The following is a 10,991-nucleotide window of genomic DNA, read 5'->3' on the forward strand; positions in this document are numbered from 1 at the left end:
TATGAATAACAGCTGACTGATAATGAATTATTGTCATAAAATTAGAGTAATGGTCTATAGTCATAATAGGTTTAGAATTTCTGATACCTAAGTATATTACTAATACTTAAGCAGTATTCTTAAAACTTACACAACTAAACTTTTGGTTTTTGTCACAATTTAATGTTAAATTTTACTTTTAACTTCTTGAAATAGATGTTAACCCAGGGAATCACAGAAACTTTGAGCGGTAAGAGAATTCACAGAAACAGTATATTGGCCACTTTAAATTTACCTTAAAGGGATCTCTAGCTGAGGGATTAATTACCTTTTTTTAACACTGCATTCACTGAAATGAGATTTTAATGCTCCACTTAAACTTTTTAAAAAGTAGATTTCTAAATATATTCCTGTCTCTTCCTCCTATGCAAAACAAAGATGTAAATAGGCTCCCTAAGTACTGATTTCATACTATTGCCATTAGGATACAATAATTAATACCAGATGTACCTTTTTATTGTTCACTATTATTCAGAGATTTTTAATCATGATGACGTCCTGGAATCACATGGGTAATTTTAAAATCTTAAAATCCACTGATGTTTGGGCCCACCAGGAGGAGATTCTGATTTAATTGGTCCAGGATGGGGCTCAGGGAGTAAAACTTCCCGGGTGATTATGATGTCTAGTCAGCACTGACATCCACACTGGCATATGAGTATCCTGAGATCTAAAATATTCCTCAGCACAGTGGTGCTCTAGTTTCTATACCATAAAATGCTAAGAATTTTTAGAACATATATTCTCAGATTTCTTCATCTCTCCATCTGGAAAAGAAAGACAGGTTCTCTTGGGTGCAATCAGTACCACTCTTTTATAGGAACCCTGTACTCTTTCAGACTTGCAACCCACCCCTAGGCCAAAAAGGGGAAAAAAAGGAACTCATGCCAACAAAGTCCATTGCCTATGCTCATAGAAACCTTGCCCCCCATCACCACCCATTTCCAAGATCCAAGGTCAGACGAAAATTCTGTTTTCCACAGCACAATCCCCCCAGAACCTACAAGTGCCACCACCTTCATAGGGGTTTGCTACCTCTCCTCCTTCTTTAAGAAGCTTTTTTTCTGGGGTGCCTGGGTGGCTCAGTTGGTTGTCTCACTCTTGATTTCAGCTCAGGCTGTGATCTCATGGTTCGTGTGTTCCAGACCCACAATGGGTTCTGTGCTGACAGTGTGGAGCCTGCTTGAGATTCTCTCCCCGCTCCCTTGCCTCTCTCTGCCCCTCCACCTGCCCACTTGCTGTCTCTGTCTCTCTCAAAATAAGTAAATAAACTTAATTTTTTTTCAAAGGACCTTTTTTTCCTAGGAATCTTAGAGAGGCCTGTAAAAGCTTGTGTTCTTATAACACTGTGTTTAAATTTTGATAGAAAAAAATAATTCTTTGCTTAGATAAACTTTGATGCATTGTTAGTATCGAATTCATTATTTAAAAAAAAATTTCTAGGACATCTTGAGGTAGTATCTATGTGGAATATTAAAAAATAAACAAACACCCAAGCTCAGGGATACAGAGAACAGATGGGTGGCTGCTAGGGGCAGGGGTTGTGGAGAAAGAGGTGAAGGGGGTCAAAAGGTAAAATAAATAAATAAATAAATAAATAAATTTTTAAATAAAGAAAAAGAAAGAAAGAAGTGAAGGAAGGAAGGAAAAAGGAAGGAAGGAAGGAAGGAAGGAAGAGAAAGAAAAGGGAAAGGAAAGGAAGAAAAGAAAAGGAAAGGAAAGAAAAGAAAAAGGAGGGAAGGAAGGATTAAGTTACTGTCCACATCCTAGAGAGGCTCACCTCTAGTAGAGGAAACAGCCATCTAAAAACTAATTGTTACTATAACATGGTAACCATAACAGTATAATTAAAAAAAAAAAAAAAAACCTCTGAGGGGATACAGAATATTTTGAAAGAGAAGAAGACAGTTTCTAAGACACCTTGAGGTAATATATACTTTCAAATCCAACCCCATTGCCCTGTTTTCTAAAAGATGAGTGTACTATCAGCTGCTTTTTATATCAGCCCATATGTTATAAGAAATCCAGAGTATCTGCCCTCATTTCTTGGATTAGGAAACTTATTACGACTAACCTTTATAAATGTAAGCTAAGTAAATGTCACTCTTCAAAACTATCAATGAGAAAACTCACAACTGAACCAAATATATAAAAAGAGTCTTTTCAGATATCTCTGCCATTTGCCCAAACATTATAAGGAATAACACATTAAATAAAAGCCATAGAAAAACCTATGAGAAAATAGAAAATAACCAATAAAACACTCTACACCTTGTTGTTCATTCTATGGATTCAGTCCACAGACACACATCGAGATGGCTGCTGTGTCTTTATCAAAGCAATTTTATCACGCTCTATAGAAAGAATATTGCACACTCTCACATGATAGGTACTCTCCCGGAAATAAAACATAAGGATTTCTTTCACTAGTTTTAGGAAACACATTTGGTGTGTTTCCTAAACACAGCAAAAAAGGACAGTTTGAATGTTCTCAACGGGAAGAAGACTCATATAACTTTGCATATTGATTCCAGTAAGTGGAGACAGGTTTAGGGTAGTGTAAGGAAAATGTCCCAGACACAATTTCAGTTGCAAATTGTTACTTACCTCTTTTGTCTTTGAATCTGGCACTGCAGTCCTTGCCAAAATGTGGGGAGCACTCATTCCTGTCCCCATTACGTCATCCTAGTGACTTGGACAGAGCTTGGCGTGAGATTGATCTTTCTTTTTAATTTTTTTAAATCTTTATTTATTTTTGAAAGACAGAGAGACAGAGTGTGAGCAGGGGAGGGGCAGAGAAAGAGGGAGACACAGAATCTGAAGCAGGCTCCAGGCTCTGAACTGTCAGCACAGAACCCACCTGGGGCTCAAAGTCACGAACCGCACATTCATGATCTGAGTCAAAGTTGGATGCTCAACTGACTGAGCCACCCGGGCACCCCAGGGTGAGACGGATCTTAAGCACATGCAATAGAAAGACTAAATATAAAACTGAAAGTCTTACTCTCATGGGAACATTTATAGGCAGAATTGTCTCTTTGAAATCCTTCTTATCAGCTGTATACATCTGGAGAGGAAAAAGGGGCTTTTCCCCATGCTGTTAGACAAAGTAGAGTATATCTTCAAATAAAAAAAAATAAAATAAAAATGTGAAATACGAGTGGTGCGTTATAATAACCTTGGCTTAAATGGTCCAAAATACAACTAAACTTTCATATGTTAAGTGTGTAACCTTCATTTTCTTCCATTGTATTCAGGTTAATCTTTAAGTATAAGATTTCAATTGCTCTTCCTTTCAGTTTCCTTTTCACTTCCCTTCCTTCCTTTCGCCTAGCACTTTCTGCATATGGGACAGTACTTTACATTGTTAGCTCAAATTTTCTAGCTTATTTCTTCTTCTCCGCCCAGATTCTGATTCTCACACACCGATATGTAGCAATCTGTCTTCTCCTAGGGACCGTTTGTCTTAAGTGAATAGGAATACATTTTACATCAAAGAAACTTACATTTCTGCACATGCATTTGCATGAGTTTATTTGTCCTAGTAGGAGGTCAATTTTCTAACCTAGTAAGTGATGGGTCTATAAGTCTCTTCTAATTTAATACTGTATGTTTTGTTTCCCAGTGAAAGCAAATGTCCCTTTACATAATTTTGTGAAGAGAAGACAAACAGTAATTTGCATTTATTTAATTACTAGTTTATTACTAATTTAATTACTATGTTTTCCACATACATCTTTATGTTTCCTGTTTTTAAAATTTTTACCTATGTTGTAACCATTTTACCACTGTGGTGTTTTTACATTCTTAAAAATGTTTTACTTCATTGATTGGTTGACTGATTGATTAGGAAAGGATTTGAATAAATGGTGGGAATCTGCACAGCAAGATTTACAAAACCACAACAGGAAGGAGAAGTTATTTCAGGCCCGCGGCCCATGTCCAAGAGAAGGTGCAGTAATGGAAGTAATTCAGGTCAGGGGGTCAGTGACTGAGACCATGTGGCCGGAACAGTCTTACCAGTGTTGGGCTCCCTAGATGGGGAGGTTGTAAAAGCAGCCTTGGGAGGGTTTTTGCTAGAACTGCCAGACCCAGTTAAGAATTTTAAATAGATTGACCTGAGCCTTCGAAATTTCTGGACTGAGATGAAATGATGAAAGAAAAATTTCTTTGTTGGATATCTGCAGAATCAAGTGGAAATTCAGGCAAGAGGTCAAGTGACCAGGAAGGTAGCAAATGAAACATTGAAAATGAGGAGCTAAAAGCCTCTCTGAGTAGAGTGTCACTGGGAATAAATTACAAAAAGGAAAGACAGTTGGGAAAAAATCCAAATTACTTGGGTAAAAGACACCAGGGAGAGGCAGAAATTAAATACAGCTGCAAATTGGATTTTTGATGATCAGATTTATTAGAATGTCATATGGAGGAACTATTTTTTTTTTAAGTTGGGCACGAAGCCCAACACTGGGTTCTAACTCAAGTCCCTGAGATCAAGACCTGAACTGAGATCAAGAGTCCAACACTTAATGGACCTCCACGTACCCCTGGAGGAGCTATTTTTAATATTAATTCTCTGTAATGATAAATCCACTTAGAAATCTATTAAAAAATCAGAATGTCAGTAGTGTATCTCAAATAGCAAGGAAAATACAGTTGTCAATTGGTACAATTGTGAAGTTTTAAAAAGGAGGTAAAGTAAATCCAAATATCTTGTTTTTGTCTTGAAGTGTTGGAATTGGTAGAAAAAGTTCTGGATGATAACTCTGGACTGTTATTAGCCATATTTATTTATTTATTTATTTATACTTAATCCATAAATTAGTATGATCAAAAATTTTAGTTCTTAGTCCTTGTGAAAGATACCTCACTGAAACATGTAATCAAATACATGACAGACTTTGCTTAAAGCAAAACGATGGTTAATGCTTTGTCAGATTTTAATAATATCATTGATAAATGATGTTTTTAATCACAAACATAGACATTTTCTTTTTAAACAAAAGCCTGATGACTTAATCTCTTATTCAAACAAACACTTTTCGAAGATTTATAAAGGCCTAATGGTATTAGACTTTAATTAGTTTGACAAATTAAATTCTAAATGAATTTATTCATGTACTATTAAATATTATCATAAAAGATTAAAACTAAGTTACACTTGTCAAAACAGTTTAATGAGCTGTGCTTTCTGTTGTAGTCACCTAGGATTTCTCTCATGTGCCTTTTCTGACTTACTAATTCATAAAATTAGCTAATTTATAAAATTAATTATTAATAAAATTTAATAAAATTTATTAGTAAAATTTAATAAACCAAAAATGAGACTTCTACATATGAACCGGAAAGTTCTAAGAAAATCATGTTTACTTGATTGTATAAGTATAAAAACATCCAAGTAAAATAATTGCTTTATAAATGACATGAATAAAATACCATTTGCATGAATTTAGGCAAATACAAATTAATCCACCAGATTAACAAGGAGCAGGGTAATTTGACAAAAAACATGGCAAAATCACAGCAATGATTGGCATTTGTTTGAAGTTTGAGGTTCGTAAGGTACTTCACATTCATTAAATGATTAAGGCCTTATGACAATATGTTGGAAGGTGGTATACTTTAAGGAGAAACAGAAAAATATTAGCGAATTGGGTAGCAGTGGGGGATGGTTAAGTGTGTCAAGGTGACTAGAGTAGAACTAAGATGTGTGAAAGGGGCAGTGTGGGCAACAAGTACAGATCTAAGACTTTGCAAAGTAAGAGACAAAATTAAGTAAGGGAAATGCAGATCATCTCTAATTTTGTGACCACAAGAGAGACACGAACTGAAAAGAAGTTGGAGTTGGAACCAATAAATGACATCTGGAAAGAATGAGGTGGAATGCATTGGTGATCCTGCCTATTCGGTAGCTCTGCAGACTTGTTGAATCCTGAAGTTGCCTATTCATGTGACTTTGTCTGATTTCCCTTCCAGCCTTTCTGCCTACCAAAGAGCTTCTTTGTATGGTCCTGATGCCTTAGAAGTTCATTTAGGGTTTGTGCAGAAATTGCAACATCCTCCTGTTGATATTACTGTCCTCGCCCCTGACATGTAAAAATAAAAAGGGTTGGGTGATCCCAGAATATACAACAGGGGAGGATAATGATTCAAGAGCCTTATTAGGTAGAAAAGAGGGGCACTTTTATCTTCATTTTAAAGCAAGCCCTAGACTTGGTTTAGCAATTTGACCAGGAACATGTGGGAGTTGGAAAAATTGAGACTCAAATCCAAGCATTCTGTTTTCAAATTTACATTTTTATCATAGCACACTGCTGCCTAAGTGAATATTATAAACACACGCCATAATTTATATCATCAATGACCTAAATTTCTATAGTGGAGTTTCATACTTCTTTGGACTATTCTGGATAAATAAGTGTCTTCAAATTAGGTTTATCTATTCTTCTAAAGGTAATTATTCATATAGTCACCTAACGTCCTGTAAAAGGATCTATAGAGATTTGACTACTGAAAATTTATTTATTTTTATTTATTTTAATGTTTATTTATTTTTGAGATAGTGCCACCGGGGTAGGGGCAGAGAGAGAGAGGGAGACGGAGGAGGATCCCAAGTGGGCTCCGTGCTGACAGCGGTGAGCCTGCTGTAGGGCTCTAATGCACTAACAGTGAGATCATGACCTAAGCCAAAGTCTGATGGACAACTGAGCCACTCAGGCACCCCGACTACTGAAAATTTAGTACGCGATTCTAAAATGCTGAACTATCACATGTAGGTTGGTGAGTATCCTCAGAAAGAATGTAAATATGGTAGCTAAAGGCTGTAATACAACTTATCCCTCATCTTAGTAAATGCTGTCAATTCCCTCCACTAAGTTTTTAGCAGGGCTGCTGTTAAGTCCATTTCTTTCCTCTCTATCTTTGTTTAAAATAAGATGTCATCCTAATTTATGATGAGATTAAATGAATATCAAGTAATATGAAAAGGAAAGGACGGGAAGGGATCTATAATAGTCTATAATATACTCGAATTACACACACACCAAAAAATTACCCCTTTAGGAACAGTGGTAGGTACGACTTGTACTCATGGATGTGCAGATCTCCTTTCTTGAGCATATGGGGACTACAGTGACTAGCTTTGGCCAGTGACATGTACAGAGGCTGAGATGAGTGCACAAGTTAAGTAGCTCCATCCTCTGTTGTGGTGGTCCTGGAAGCGGACACTTGACCAGATGGTGTCCCTACAAAACCTGTAGAGCCCGGACTGCTGAATGGCTGCCTGGAGAGCCTCCTGGACTTAAGATGAACTTTGAGTGAACAAGAAATAACTCAGATCCTCCTGAGATATTATGGTTGTTTGCTACCACACCTAGACTATCTTGACTTATAAAGAGAGACTGTTCTCCTCTCATGGTATGTCTTTTGACAGCTTCAGACAAGTTCCAGTGAAATAGGGACCTTCAGCTGCACCGGTCACCTGTGCACAATGCAGGGGCTAGGCTTTAGGCAGTCTTGCAATTCTGGCTTGGCCACTTCTTGGCTCTATAATCTTGGGCAGCCTGATGCTGGTGCCATAGTTTCCTCATTTGTAAAATGTAGATAATAATAGTGTCTAATACATTGGGTTGCTATGAGGGAAAATGGTGTTACAAGGGGAAAATACAACATAAAAACACGTAGAAGAATGTTTGGCATACAGGAAGTCCCTGATGAGGGTTAGATATCGCATGTTTTGTCAATATCAACCCAAACCTACTCCAGGGCACTCCACTGTTTTATTTAGTTGATCCAAATTTCCCTTTGGTGGTTGGGAGAATTGATAAATACATTATCAAACAATGGAAAATCACATCTATAGTCTAGTAGCAAAAGGATGGAAAGTTTTTAGTAAAGAGAGCTCTAATGCGCTCGTTCTTTAGTGGTTCCATGGAATGGATCAGTTGCTATTTTTAGTGCACGGGTCAATGTCAAATAGATGAAATTTACAAATGAAATACAGGTAATGGAAGTGACATGTTCATGGTCAAAAGGCATTCATACTAAGAAATCAAAACTTCTTAGGGAAAGAAACCAAAATAATAGTCTTTGAACTTAGGGAAAAAAAAACCCTGAAAGGTGAGGCTGCTGATATAATACACGAGAAAATGAGGCTGGCATTATTCAGCAGCTCATTCATTTTAGACGGTTGCTAAATTGCCTGAAATCCCTTTTATATTCTGCAAAGATCAAACATATTAAGAATGTCAAAATAGCATTAGGTAACCCCTTCCAAGCGTCAAAATAGCTGCGCAGAATAAAGGAAAGATTTGCAAAGTTCAGGGCAATGAAGAACATAATTAAATGGTGATGTGATGGGGGAGAAATTATGGGGAGTCAAGCTGGCATAAAATGCCAGCTCAGTCACTAAGGGGTTGATTTTGGCAAAATACTGAAACTGAGGTCCTGGATTTCTTCACTTGTAAAATCAGAGTAATATCATCTGTCTTATACATTCCTATGAGAACTTAGAGAAACTCTCATGTATGTAAAGTTTGAGAAAACAGTTAATATTAGCTTACCTATCCTTGATTAAGAAGTCAGAATTATAAGCAATATTTGAGAGAGGGTTATTGGCAGAGCGTCTTTACGTTCCACTTTAGTTTTTTCCTCAAAAAGACCAGAATGGTAAATCCAAGAGCTTCCAACATAATGACACCCTACATAATTGCTGCCCCACGAGACGTGCCTACCTGCAGTTTCATGTTCACCACCACTGTGTGCCCTCATGGAAGTAACCCATCTGTCATTATTTCAGAATCAGGCAACTTGAACGATTTTAAAACTCTAAAATGTTTAGTCTGAAAACTTAAATCGACCTAAAAAGCAAATCGACCTGGAAAATGTCGTGTGATTTGGTGACAGCGTCTAGTAACTGTGAGATTCTGTGCATTTTATCTAATTATGAGATGCAGGCTTTTCACAGAGCTTTATTGCTCATAAATCATTCCCTCACTTAGAAATCATCAGTATGTACCAAAGTACATCGCACTGCAATCTGCTACAAATTCAAGGGCAGCAAAATGTGCTACCAATAGAGAATCAGGGGAAAGAAACTGAATCAGGACAACTGCCACACTTGACATTGCATTACTGCGTATTTTCCATGGAAAAAAGTTTGGTCAAGGAAGGCACCAATTCGTGACTTGATTACATCATTCCCAGTGCGATTAAACATGGACTACTCAGGCTTTTCTTCATGGAGCATCCAAAAATTAGATTTTGTAGAATTTATTAATATTAATAAATATTAATTCTAATTTGATATAATTAGAATCTGTAGATAAAAGGTTTTGCATAGACAGTATATAGCCGCTGCTCCCGGTAATGCCAAAAGCAGGCAACTACTGATCTGTCCAAAGAAAGTCAAATAATACCATGCCTTAGACCTTTATTCATTAAATAATTAGATGCAGGCAAAATTCAAATGCAAGACTTTTTAGGTTAATTAAACCACTTCAGTTAATACCAGGCTCATTTTCTTTTTTTCTAGAATAATGTTAAGCTAATGAGGGAAGGTAGGAATATAATAACAAACTGGAAGAGTGGCACATTTCTCTTTTGGCATGCCCTGTATTTTTGAGCAGATATTTTAAATTTAGCTTAAGGATGACCTAAAAAAAAAACAATCAGTTTTATCTCCTTTTATAACTGCTGTAACTACTTAGAGACGGAAGGGAACTCTGGTCAATTTTTTACGTTCTCTTTGCCTTTCTCAGATAAGATACAATAACCTCCTAAGTCCAAATTGGGATAATCGTTTAAACTAGCAAGACAAACCCTTGCCTAGGCCAATTTAATTAAAAGATAGTACTTTCAAAAACATTTTTTTAATGTTTATTTATTTCTGAGAGAGACAGAGACAGAGTGCCAGCGGGGGACAGGCAGAGTGAGAGGGAGACACAGAATCCGAAGCAGGCACCAACCTCTTTCAGCACAGAGCCCAATGCGGGGCTAGAACTCATGAACCATGAGATCATGACCTGAGCCAAATTCGGAAGCTTAACAGACTGAGCTACCCAGGCGCCCCTAGATACTACTTTAAAAACAACAAACAAACAAACAAACAAAAACATATGTTTCACTCTGAATGAGTGTTGCCATAAGCAGCAATCCCCTCATACCTTTTGTAGGAACATCCCCTTCAAAAGAGGTTGGAGGCTAACTTGGGGGTATATACTCCTCAGGAAAATGAAAGGCTCCGAATGCACACTGGGAAAAAGAACTGTCCTGAGGGGTATGAAATAGCAATTTTTGCTTTGGAATCTTCAGGAAAAGCAACTATTTGCCCTGTTTTATGATGATTTAATGGATGATGGGCAGAATTTAAATTTGGAAAGCAATGTTTTCTGATGATAGAAATGGCATTGCCACTTATGACACTTTAATTAGAAGTTTCCAGGAAAATATTATGATGCCCTATGTTCATTGCTTTTCATGTTTTAGAAGTTTATATATATTTAAAGACCTAAGTTCCAGGGAATGTTTCAAAATTACCAGTTGGGAAAAAATACATTGGCCAAATATACTCCATAACTTTTTAAAAAAATGTTTATTTATTTTTGAGAGAGAGAGAGAGAGTGAGCATAAGTTGGGGAGGAGCAGGGAGAGGGAGACACAGAATCCAAATCAGGCTCCAGGCTCCAAGCTGTCAGCACAGCATCACCCAAGGCTCGAACACATGAACCAAGAGATCATGACCTGAGCTCAAGTCAGACACTTAACCGACTGAGCCACCCAGGCACCCCCAATATATTCCATACCTTAATGAAAAAAATGAAATAACATATGGAATAAACTCAAAAGAAAGTCCCAACACTCATATGATCTAACATTAATGCTAATTATATAATAAAGTGTAATAAGAGAAGAAGGTCAATACCTCTTATCTTTTTTAGGTTGGGATTTAATTCAGC

The sequence above is a fragment of the Panthera onca genome, chromosome A1, assembly GCF_046562875.1.
Source record: "Panthera onca isolate mPanOnc1 chromosome A1, mPanOnc1 haplotype 2, whole genome shotgun sequence".
NCBI classification, from domain to species: Eukaryota; Metazoa; Chordata; class Mammalia; order Carnivora; family Felidae; genus Panthera; species Panthera onca.